Raw genomic sequence first — 12852 nt, 5'->3', positions numbered from 1 at the left:
TTATCTTTGTCCGCTCCTTCACAGAAACCCTAACTAATACGTTAGTGCACACCTCCACACCGCCATTACGGTGGTACCTGTCCTCCTGTCCTATCTGTCTGTCCTGCGCCATGTTTTATTCTTTGCTTTTAACCTATTTTCTTTAAGTATGCAATATTTCATAACCTGCCCCTCATACATGTGTATATGTGTATATATGTGTGTATGTGTATGTGTGTGTGTTTGTATATGTGTATATATGTGTATGTATGTATGTGTATGTGTATATATGTGTAGATAGATAGATAGATAGATACTTTATTCATCCCGAAGGAAATTCACAGTTTTCAGCAGTATCCACAGAGTACAAGATTGAGTAAATCAAAAATAAAGAATAGTAAATCAAAAATAAAGAATAAAAGATGACCCTCGAGATCTAAAGATCTAAGTACCCAAAATGTGCAAAAAAAACAATGTGCAAAAAACCAATAAAACCAGTGTGCATCGATGTATACAATGTGCATAGATGAGGGCAATGTGCAAATTTACAGTATAAACAGATGATAAATAAATAAATAGCACCCAGATGATAAATAGATGATAAATAAAAAACCCAAAAAAAACAGTGTGCATCGATGTATACAATGTGCATAGATGTGGGCAATGTCCAAATTCACAGTATAAACAGATGATAAATAGCAGCAAGCAATATATACACTATAAACAAGGAATATATGAAAAATAGCAATATGAACAGTTTAAACAGCAGAAATAACCTAAGCCTGGGGAACAACAGGCAGGGGTGGTAGTTAAGGTGCTGAGTGGAGGGAAGAATGTGCATACAGAAGAGTTATTTCTTCCGGGTGGAGTTAAAAAGCCGCATGGCGTGATGGAGGAATGATTTCCTCAGTCTGTCGGTGGAGCAGGACAGTGACAGCAGCCTGTCACTGAAGCTGCTCCTCTGCCTGGTGGTGGCGCTGTGCAGTGGATGCAGTGGATTGTCCATGATTGACAGGAGCCTGCTCAGCGCCCGTTGCTCTGCCACAGATGTCAGGCTCTCCAGTTGTGTGCCCACAACAGAGCCCGCTTTCCTCACCAGTTTGTCCAGTCGTGAGGCGTCCCTCTTCTTGATGCTGCCTCCCCAGCACACCACCGCATAGAAGAGGGCGCTCGCCACAACAGACTGGTAGAACATCAGCAGCAGTTTTTTGCAGATGTTGAAGGACGCCAGCCTCCTGAGGAAGTACAGTCGGCTCTGTCCTTTCCTGTACAGAGCCTCTGTGTTGGCTGTCCAGTCCAGTCTATCATCCAGCTGCACTCCCAGGTATTTATAGGTCTGCACCATTTCCACACAGGCACCGTTGATGCTTATGGGCTCCGGGTGAGGCCTGGTCCTCCTTAAGTCCACCACCATTTCTTTTGTCTTGGAGGTGTTCAGGTGGAGGTGGTTGGAACCGCACCATGCTACAAAGTCCTGGATAAGTTTCCTGTACTCCTCCTCCTGTCCACCGCTGATACAGCCCACGATGGCCGTGTCGTCCATGTATGCTTATATTGTACTACTTCACTGTGTGTTTATTGTATGTCTCTAACATTATTAATGTTTTTATGCCTCCATGTCAGTTATGTGCAATGCTATGTCTTTAATATTACTAATGTTCATGTGCTTCATGTCTGTTATGTGTAACACTGCTGACGATTGTGCATGATATACAAGCATACAAGGATACAAGGAAGTTTATTTGTCATTATACAACAGGTTGAATAATGAAATTAAAGTGTGGTTCCCTCTTGACTGATTAATTGATTGATTGTGTAGAAAATAGAATTATTAAGCCTGGAGGAGTGCAGATGGTGCATTTAGTAGTCTCACAGCCTGAGGGAAGAAGCTGCTCTGTAGTCTGGTGGTACGGCAGTGGATACTTCTGTATCTTTTGCCTGACGGCAGCAGGGTGAACAGGCTGTGGCTGGGGTGGGTGTTGTCTTTTAGGATCCTTTTGGCTCTGCGCAGGCACCTCACCTCCCCGATATCACTGATGCTTGGTAGATGGGTATCAATGATGTTTTGGGCAGTTTTAATCACTCGTTGCAGAGTCTTCCTGTCCTCGGCCATGCACATCCCATGCCAGTTTGTGATGTTTCCAGTCAGGATGCTTTCAATCGCTCCTTTGTAGAGGTTGACAAGAACTTGGCGTGGGAATTTTACTTTCTTAAGTTTCCTTAAGAAATACAGCTGTTTCTGAGCTTTTTTAACCAGGGCAGAGATATGTGAAGTCCATGACAGGTTCTCTGTTATGTTGATTCCCAGGAACTTAAAACTGCTCACTTGCTCCACCTCAGCTCCATTGATGTAGACAGGGTTGTGTGTCTTTGCCTCCTTTTTTCTAAAATCAACCATCAGCTCTTTGGTTTTGCTGACGTTGAGCAGTAAGTTATTTTCTGTGCACCATTCTGCAAGATGGTTGATTTCCTCCCGATATGAAAACTCATCATTGTTGGAAATCTGGCCGATGATGGTGGTGTCATCTGCGAACTTCACAATAGAGTTCTCTCCATGTCGGGGGTTGCAGTTGTGGGTGTACAGCGTGAACAGGAGGGGGCTGAGCACACAGCCCTGGGGGGCTCCGGTGTTGAGCACTAGAGTGGAGGAGGAGAGACTGCCAATCCGAACTGACTGGGGTCTGTTTGTGAGGAAGTCCAGTATCCAGTTGCAGAGAGTGGTACTGATGCCCAAAGTGTTCAGTTTTCCAATCAGCTTTATGGGGGAGATTGTGTTGAAAGCTGAACTGAAATCAACAAACAGCATTCTGGTGTAGGTGCTGCTTTTCTCAATGAAAAATGAAAAATGAAGTTCTGTGCTTGTGTTTTATGTGCTGGCAACAGCAACTTCTTATATTGTGTATGCCTATATGTCCGTCTTTAACCCTGTCCCCTGTTTTATCCTTTTTTTTTTTTTTTTTTTTTTTTTTTTAAAATCTTACTCCCCATACCCTTCCCCAGGGGGCCACTACCCCCACCTAGGCTGTTATTGTAAATAAGAGTCTGCTCTTAATTAACTTGCGTAGTTAAATAAAGGTTGTTGATGATGATGATGATGATGGAGAGAAAGCTTTTTTGCCTTTGCCATCAAGACGTCATGACAGTGTGGATACCTGACAGAAAATGACACTGAATCCACATTTTTGCGAAGACTGGGGCTTTTAAAGGCTGTGGTCTTAAACTTTTGATCAGCTGATGAACAGCCTATTTCAGTTTAATGGTTGTTTGCAATAAATTGCTTACTCAATTTTTTTTTTTTTTTTTTTTGTCTCACTCCCATTTCTTTTTTGCATTTTGAAGCTGTACTTAGAACCTTAAGATCCAACAGTGCAAAATGTAAATTCTTGCAATTTCTCAACAGGTCTTAAGATTTTGATCAGGAGTGTATATGTGTACGTTGGTATATGTATGCATGTATTAATGTATGTACATATGCATATACAGTACATACAGTACAGGCCAAAAGTTTGGACACACCTTCTCATTCAATGCGTTTTCTTTATTTTGATGACTATTTACATTGTAGATTCTCACTGAAGGCATCAAAACTATGAATGAACACATGTGGAGTTATGTACTTAAAAAAAAAAAGGTGAAATAACTGAAAACATGTTTTATATTCTAGTTTCTTCAAAATAGCCACCCTTTGCTCTGATTACTGCTTTGCACACTCTTGGCATTCTCTCGATGAGCTTCAAGAGGTAGTCACCTGAAATGGTTTTAACTTCACAGGTGTGCCTTATCAGGGTTAATTGGTGGAATTTCTTGCTTTAACAATGTGGTTGGGACCATCAGTTGTGTTGTGCAGAAGTCAGGTTACTACACAGCTGACAGTCCTGTTGGACAAGGCCAGTCAGTCTGGAAAATTGCAAAAACTTTAAATGTGTCCCCAAATGGAGTCGCAAAAACCATCAAGCGCTACAACGAAACTGGCACACATGAGGACCGACCCAGGAAAGGAAGACCAAGAATCACCTCTGCTTCTGAGGACAAGGTCATCCGAGTCACCAGCCTCAGAAATCGCAAGTTAACAGCAGCTCAGATCAGAGACCAGATAAATGCCACACAGAGTTCTAGCAGCAGACCCATCTCTAGAACAACTGTTAAGAGGAGACTGCGCCAATCAGGCCTTCATGGTCAAACAGCTACTAGGAAACCACTGCTAAGGAGAGGCAACAAGCAGAAGAGATTTGTTTGGGCCAAGAAACACAAGGAATGGACATTAGACCAGAGGAAATCTGTGCTTTGGTCTGATGAGTCCAAATTTGAGATCTTTGGTTCCAACCGCCGTGTCTTTGTGAGACGCAGAAAAGGTGAACGGATGGATTCCACATGCCTGGTTCCCACTGTGAAGCATGGAGGAGGAGGTGTGATGGTGTGGGGGTGTTTTGCTGGTGACACTGTTGGGGATTTATTCAAAATTGAAGGCACACTGAACCAGCATGGCTACCACAGCATCCTGCAGCGACATGCCATCCCATCCGGTTTGCGTTTAGTTGGACCATCATTTATTTTTCAACAGGACAATGACCCCAAACACACCTCCAGGCTGTGTAAGGGCTATTTGACCAAGAAGGAGAGTGATGGAGTGCTGCGGCAGATGACCTGGCCTCCACAGTCACCGGACTTGAACCCAATTGAGATGGTTTGGGGTGAGCTGGACCGCAGAGTGAAGGCAAAGGGGCCAACAAGTGCTAAACACCTCTGGGAACTCCTTCAAGACTGTTGGAAAACCATTTCAGGTGACTACCTCTTGAAGCTCATGGAGAGAATGCCAAGAGTGTGCAAAGCAGTAATCAGAGCAAAGGGTGGCTATTTTGAAGAAACTAGAATATAAAACATGTTTTCAGTTATTTCCCCTTTTTTTGTTAAGTACATAACTCCACATGTGTTCATTCATAGTTTTGATTCCTTCAGTGAGAATCTACAATGTAAATAGTCATGAAAATAAAGAAAACGCATTGAATGAGAAGGTGTGTCCAAACTTTTGGCCTGTACTGTATGTATGTATGTTTGCATGTGCTGCATGTATGTGCTGCATGTTTGTATGTGTACTGTATGTACTGTATATAGATAAAAGGAGAAGGGAAGAAAAAGAAAAAAGAGAAAGAAAAGGAAAAGATGTCTAATCACTGCCCCCCCCTTTTTTATTGTATGTGTTGTGTTTGTATATTTGTTTATTTGTAATAAAATTATTAAGGGAAAAAAAGGAAAAAAAGATAGTACTAATTACTAATTAGATACTATCGGCCTCAACACTATTGGCCTCACCGATAGTATTGGCTGACTGATAGTATCGACCAAACATTACTAAAACGAGCTGAGCATGCGCCGCGGTCACGGAAACACGTGTGGCTCTCTGCAGAGATTGTAGAGTTATGTTGGTGAACAGTCCTCTGTCCGTCAGGCTTTTCTCAGGGGGGAGGGAGTGTGACAACCTGCATTACCTCCCCCCCGAACTTGTCATACGTTGGCGCCTCAATTCAAGTGTGTTTTAAATGGACTCACTCAGTTTGGAGAAAGAGGAGTGGGGTCCGCAGCACGGAGCATACGGTAAAAGCCGTGATAGACAAGCAGAGTTCAGGTCGTCAGATTCTTTATCCCTGTCTTGGTTCTCCGTTTCAACCACAATTTCCACCCGTTTACACAGTATTCTTCTGGATCGCTTCAATTCCACTCCGCCACTGTCATTCATTGTACCAGCAAATTGCCGCGTTGTGCAGTCAATAATCAACCATATTGTCTGTTTCGTTGTCCGTTGTGCTGCTGCAACCGTGTATAAACAAAAGTCGATTTATAATGAAAGTTTTATATGGCAGTCTGTGCGCGGCGCACCTGTCAGATCCGTCAGACCTGACTGGGTGGCTGCGGCTGCGCACACCGTGCGGAGCCGCGGCCAGCCCACCAGCTCACCTGATCTAGCAATTCCGGCCGCGGCACCGCACGGTGTGCACGGCCACCCAGTCAGGTCTACCGGATCTGACAGGTGAGCCACGCACAGACTGCCATATATAGCAGTCAGTTGGATGCTTTCTGAAGAAGGAGGAAGTTACATCCGAAGCTGTCAAGGTAAATAAACATCCCTTAACCTATGTCTGATTAAAAGAAACAAAAATGTCTTTTAGTTAAAAGGAAGACATGATGAATGTTGTGATTCTGAGTTGTCTGATAAGGACTGATTTGAATTGTGAGTTAAAAAGACTGATAATACAGCAAACTTTTATTTACCTTAAAACTCCAAGTGTTGTGTGTGTTGTGCATTGAATTTGTGTGTCATTCAATATGGGATGTATTATGTTGCCATATATATTCTTTGTGAGGGTTTGGTACACATATTTAAACTGACTTGACTGACTTAAAATCTTAAATGCCAGGAGAGAGACCTGGCTGGCACCCCAAATAAACACACAAAACTAGTCCTTAAAAAAACCCAAACTGTCACAAACTGGCTTCAATTTTTCTGGAAGGTGCACCACAACACAAGGTATCTATGTAAATTCATAAGATTATTACATTAAAAGTTGACTTTATATAATGTAGCTTCATTAATAAATTAGGTTTACGTTACTGGAATAATTAATAGAACAAGTTTTTTTTATAGACACAGACCATGGATATTCTTAAGTGCATCAATGAATGCAACACATGTAGTAGGCAATTATGAAGTACTAGAGAGAGAGTGTGTATATCTCTCTCTCTCTATATATATATATGTATGTGTATATGTGAGAGTGAGAGACGCGACGCCAGTCGCATTCAGCCCCAACCCCTAACTCTAATATAATATATAACTCTGCTCAAAAGCAGTGCGTCTGTTACCAGTCAAGTTTAGCAAAAATTCTACTGACTATCAGTGATTACAGACCGAGGGAAGAGCGAGCTGAAAAAACCTGACCGCTACTGAAGAGAGACACCACGTGAGCTGTTACACCTGAGAGAGTGACAGCTGAGGTCCCTGTGTGTGTGTGTGTGTGTGAGCGGGGCACACGGCGTAGGGGAGGGTCTCTGTGTGTGTTGTGTGTGAGCGGCGCACTGCTATACTGTGTGTAGCCTATGTAGGGGAGGGGCTCTGTGTGTAACTGGCCTATCACACAGTGTGGACACAGTCAGCTACCTAATGAAGATTTTCATTCCGCACAAGCAAGGATATTGACTCATTTTACTCGGATCATACTCGTACTCGGCAACAGTGCTATATCTGTACCGGATACTCGTTTCAGCCAAGTATCCGGCTCAACCCTAGTTAACATCACTGCTTGTCCGTTCTGACTCTAACGTTACGTTAACGGCACTATCGGCCCCTTTCTTTTGACTATCGGCCAAGTAATCAACTATTGGCAAATAATTGGCTATCAGCCTTTTTCTAGATAACTACTATCGGCACTATCAGCTATCGGCCAAATCCACTATCGGTCGTTCTGTACTCACAACTATATAGCACTTCAAAGCAAAATGAGATTAAACAGGGTTGGTGAAGTAACTACTTTACTGCAATGTGTTTCTATCCTGGTATTCTTGCTCAGGCAGCATCAAGTAGGGATAGGTGCATTGATTCTGAAGTATTGAGACTTTCCATACTGACATTCAGGGAAGGACTGGGACTAAAACAGCCCTGGACTCTGATCCAGCCCAGCCCTCAACAGTCGTGTGTGGAAACACAAAAGCCCCAAGCAGCAGTGTCATGATGCCTTGATGTTAACTCATGATATTATCCAGGATATCACACTAGGCCTGTGCTCAACCTGGATAAACAAATGATAGAATGAACATTAAAACAAAAACAAAAAACAAAAAACAAAACAAAACAGGGTTTTATAGCCAATTGTTTTAATGCACCTTATATCATCTGTTCCATGTGTAGCAGTATAGAAATATGTATTACGTTTGTATGTACTGACCTGCCTCATAGTATGGTGCGCCACTGGTGGCCAATTACTGAGTAGGAGCGGAGTATATAAGCAGTGGCTCTCTCCCCGCCTCTTCCTTTGCGCTCCCATCTGCGTCACCTCCGCTTGTGTTAGGGGTCGGTTTGCAACAGGTATGTCTCGTGCTGTATTTTTGATTGTTTGTCTCGTCAATGAGATGCTTAAGGCATTTATTTTGCACCGCAGAGCGACCATATTCCCAGGCTTGTGTGTCCCCTCCGCTTGTCTGTGCGTGCGCCCCACTCCTGGCTTGTGGTAGGTGTCCTCTCTCTCTTGGCGTTATCGTGCATGCTTTTACCTAGCTAACGCTGGTGTGGTCGCAGGTAAAGTGCTGGTGGATGCCTGGGCTCTCTCTGCCTCCCTCATGTGTGTGTCCGCCGCTGCTGACAGGTCTGTATGGGTTTTACTTTCGTAGCAACCATATTATTGTCCAGCGTTTAGCGTTAAATGCTAATGCTATCTCCGACAGGTGTATTGGGAATCAGCTGATCGCAATTACGCTGCTGACGTCACGCTCAGCTGACTGGGACCGCTGCTGTTTTGTCTCCGCCTGTTTTGTCTCCGCCTGTTTTGTCTCCGGCCGATTTGGTCGGCCGCTGTCCCCGCTGTTGCCTCCGGCTGTTGGTCGGCCGCCGTCTCCGCTGTTGTCTCCAGCAACTTGTCGGCCGCTGGCTCCGCTGTTTCTGGTGGTTGGTCGGCCGGAGCTAATTATGGACTGATCTTTTTAAATGTGTGATTGACTGGTAGTTATATTCTCTTCTTTTATTCGGATTAGTTTATTCTTTTGTATTTTGTTTCCATTTGGGTATTTATTATATTGTATAATTTGTTATATTAATTTGAATCTTATCATTTATATTTTGTTCAGTTAGTGGGTTTTGTTGTGTTGATTTGCTTATTTCTCCCTCATTAATTTCTGTTATCCCTTTCAGTTGCTGAAGGCTGATGGTGGCGCTGGTGATCCGGGTGGCGGGTCCCCCCTTTTCGTGTGTGCTGTGCTCCCTGGGATTTGGTTCACTTCAGAGTGTGTGTCACGTGTGCGTGGGTGATTTTAGTTGGTTTGGTGGATCCCTCTCCCTTTCACTAGCCCCTGTCCAACCGGTAAGCCTCAGCACCTGATAAGGTTCCCTTTTTTCCCTTCCCCGTGTGAATGGTGTTTGTTTTAAACAGAACATGTATATTTTTAAAACTGTAAAATAAAATATTTTTGTACATTTCTGAACCCACGTCTCCTGCCCTTTGAGTGACGAACCTGTGTGTCCTCAGTATATGGAAGAAATAATTCTCTGGGTGAAATTCCCAGGGTGGCGTTGTCTGGCAACTTTTAAGATCATCTGATCATTCTGAATTAAATGTGCATTGCATCGCTGTAGCTGCCACACATGCATTTTCATAAAATCTCATTAAGTAATATGTGACATGTCAAAGGTCACTGAGATACCATGGTGATACCACCAAGCTAATGAAACCTAAGAATCTACCATGCCAAAGAACAGGAAGACTTAGAAGAGGGGGAGGAAGGTGCCACAGTTAGGCAGTGTTCACTGACAGAAGCTTATCAGAGGTAAAGATGTGAACATTTGTTGAACATTGTAGAACATGTTTCATTATAGCTGTTATTAAACAGAAACAAAGAGAGAAGTCTGGGTTCTGTTTAATACTAATGCAGAGGGTTTCAATATCATTTTTGATGTCAACTTTTACCAATTTTCTCTGTAAAAAATCACTAAGATTTGGTATTACTATCGGATCACAATGACAATCAGTGGTATCAGGCATCCCAAGCACCAAGAGAATAGTGCTGATGTGCCTCTAGAAATAGAGGGAAAAGACTGGATATGACATCATATAACAGAAAATCAAGCAAACTCGGTATAGTGGTTCAGTTTGGTGGTAAGATTTACCATTATTACTTAGTAAATATTTTATGACTTTGAAATGACATTATTTATGGAACTATTATTTAATTTGTCTTTACAGTTCTCTTTTGCTGGAACACATATTTTCTGTTATATGATATAGTAGCCTATTTCTAGTGACACATCAGCACTGTGTGATTCTTTCCTTCAAGCGCTGTTCAGCACTTGGAGGAAATAAAACATTTTTATTTTGAGCATCACACAGTTAGTAGTTCATCAGCGTTACTCGCTGGTGAGCTTTTCAGACATCTTAATTTCTCAAAGATTATTATGGTTCATTGTACAAGATAGCAGAATTGGTAGAATTGTTCCCTAGCTGCCTCTGAAAACCTCAAAATAGAAAGTTCTCCCAATTCTTCAGCAGAGCTGTGACCTCACTTTCAGATAAAACTTGAGGTAAGAATGAGGGTGAGAGTGAACAATGCATTGTTATTGCTAAGGCTAAACAGTAGCTCCAACCCAAAGAAATATAGGGTCACTGCCAAGAAAAACGAATGTAAGTTTTTGGGCCGGTACAATGCAATCGTTCCAAAACACAAGGATGCTGGACTCCTCAGGAATAAACAGAGGCCAGACATCCAGGCATCTGTTAATTTACTTGCTTCTTTCAATGCACTTTCAATACAAGAGACAAATGGCTTCCATTTATCCCTTGTTTCAAAAAACACAAAAATATAACAAAGATATTTTCATTATAGGAATAGAAAAAATACATGTCATCCAAATAATTTGATTGTGTGGAATGATAACATAGGATTACTCAGCTAAAATGTGCATTTTCCACTGAATACCTTCACATGGACAGGAAGTGCTTCCAATTGATTCTTCGTGTTCCTGTATCAGATAAATAGCAGGTGTGCCTTGCATGTGGTAATGTGTTTCGTCTATGTGGAATCCAAACACTTGTCTATCTTTCTCAAAGCACAATGATGCAGGAAACAAATCACTGTACCAGAGTCTGTCAAACAAGCCCAGTGGACCCCACCCTCCAGATTCAGTTGTATAGAGGGACACAAAGTGGGACATTCAGCTTTGGTGCATGGGAGACCATCATGTCAGAAAAAATACTGTGGCGGAGCACATCATTTTTGTATGATGGCGTACCGGGGTCACTGTAATGAGAACAAAAACATTACTCCAAGAGAAAAAACTCAAATTTTCAGGACTAAAGTGGTAAATTTACAAGAAAAAAAAGGAATAATTGTTTTTCTTAGTTTTTCTTGCACTATTGTATTTAGTAAGAAGAAAATCCTGGTAATTTTAGCCCAGAATCACAGTATTATCATCAGCATCCAGACTTTGAAGAGACATTGCTGTGACTTGGGCCTATTCAGAAGAAAACAACACACTGATACTGATTGCAAAGTAGAAATTGATGAGGTCATCAACTGCAGGTGTGATAAACAGCAAGCGGCAGCGTCTGCAGTGTGTGGTTGATCCAACTTTGTGTGGTGACCCTAACCCAGTGGTGCAGGAGGGTAGTGCACCCTGAGCCTGACTCCTCCCTTGTCTCAGCCCCTTCAATCAGAGTCAGGAAATAAAAGGCACCTGTGAGCCTCTGCTCTTTCTCTGCCTGCCTCATGCCCTGTCCCTGCTGTGGCTGCACGTTGTTTGCACTAGGTATGTGTCCAACTGTTGTTTTGGTGGTTCCTTACCCGTATTGTCATCTCCAGCTTAGTGTAATGTGTGTGTGTGTGTTGGCTGTTCAGGGTCAAGGATTTCCTTCCTGCTCTCCTGCCATCCCATTTAATGCCTAGGCCTAAAGGTGGTGAGTAGGGTTCTTCCTCATTAGTTCAGGGAATGGTAAAGAGCCAAATTAATTGTGGTTTCCCCCTCTTTTACGTCCTCCTGCCCCATTGACTACTGCTGCTTTGCCTACTTGCCCTTTTAACTTTTCTTTTTTTCCTTTCATTTTTGGTTTTCCATTGTCTAATTTGTTTACTAATTTGCCCTTTGTTATGCCCAGTTGTGTTTATTTGCCCCTTTATTGAACAGCTGGGATACCTGGTTATTTGTCTTGAGTTGTGTTCTGTGAGTTTTCTGTATTTCAGGAGTGGAGTGCCATATTGCTGAGGGGCTAGGCACTTGTGGTGAGGTCCCTGCACTTTTGCGTATGAGTAGTTGCACTGGGACACCATAGACTGCACCATTGTCTTGTGTGAGGTTTGCTGTGTTTGCTGTGTTGCTGTGCCCACTGAATAGCGGTAGCACCCCTAGGCACCCCTCTGTGTAGTCTGCCTCTCACAAGTGGCCTCTACTCCTTTTTCTAGCCTTCAGTTTCACTTAAATTGGGCTGTGTTTTAGCTTTTGTAATAGTCCTTTTTTTTTTTTTTTTAGAATTTATATCCAGGCCTTTTTAGCATTAAATGTAATAAAGTAATTTATAAATTATCTATAGTTGAGCTGTTTTTACTATTTTTCCCTTTTCCGCAGCTTATCTTTAATAAAATTTATTCCAATTGTCAATACTTGCCTCTGCCTCCTTATTGGGAACAAACCTGAGTGTCCTTACAGTATTTCCTGGGGTGAAACTCCCCAGGTGGCGTTGTCTGGCATCCAATTTTTCTCATAGCAATATTAACTTCTAATAACTTCAATCTACCCTCCTACATTCTGCCACATTTGCCAAGTGAAGCCATGTGGTTCCTTTATAAGCGTGAGTATGAGAAAGATAAGTGCAAGAAAAGTCTCAAATTTACGACTTTATAATCAAAATTTGCAAGTTTTCTCATAAATTTGTACTTTTTTCTCAGAATTTACCACTCTTTTCTCTGAATATTTCCCCTGTCGCCTAACTGTTTTTTTTTTTTTTTTTTTTAATCCATACAGTGACCCTAGTTCGTAGGAGCCCTGTCTGCTAAAAATTATGTTCTCATAGAACTAAACTACATTCTCAATTTTTTTTGAGGGAACATCTTTTTATCATGGAATATATTTGTCTGCAACTTATCCAAAGAACGTTTGCAATCCCTTAGTTTTAAGACCACATT

The 12852-nt window shown here is 42.2% G+C and overlaps 1 long non-coding RNA gene across 2 annotated transcripts; it reads left to right on the top strand.

Moving 5' to 3' along the window:
- The first annotated feature begins 7899 nt into the window (after positions 1 to 7899).
- Positions 7900 to 9164, top strand: LOC115380147 (uncharacterized). Of its 2 annotated transcripts, XR_003930300.1 has the most exons (4): positions 7900 to 8056; positions 8130 to 8198; positions 8267 to 8333; positions 8413 to 9164. It is a non-coding gene; the product is annotated as an uncharacterized LOC115380147 (long non-coding RNA). The 2 variants fall into 2 exon arrangements; XR_003930299.1 differs by having other exon boundaries at positions 7900 to 8333.
- The last annotated feature ends 3688 nt before the right edge of the window (positions 9165 to 12852 follow it).

This window comes from Myripristis murdjan, chromosome 21 (assembly GCF_902150065.1).
Source record: "Myripristis murdjan chromosome 21, fMyrMur1.1, whole genome shotgun sequence".
NCBI classification, from domain to species: Eukaryota; Metazoa; Chordata; class Actinopteri; order Holocentriformes; family Holocentridae; genus Myripristis; species Myripristis murdjan.
This window is presented reverse-complemented; position numbering and strand designations above follow the sequence as displayed.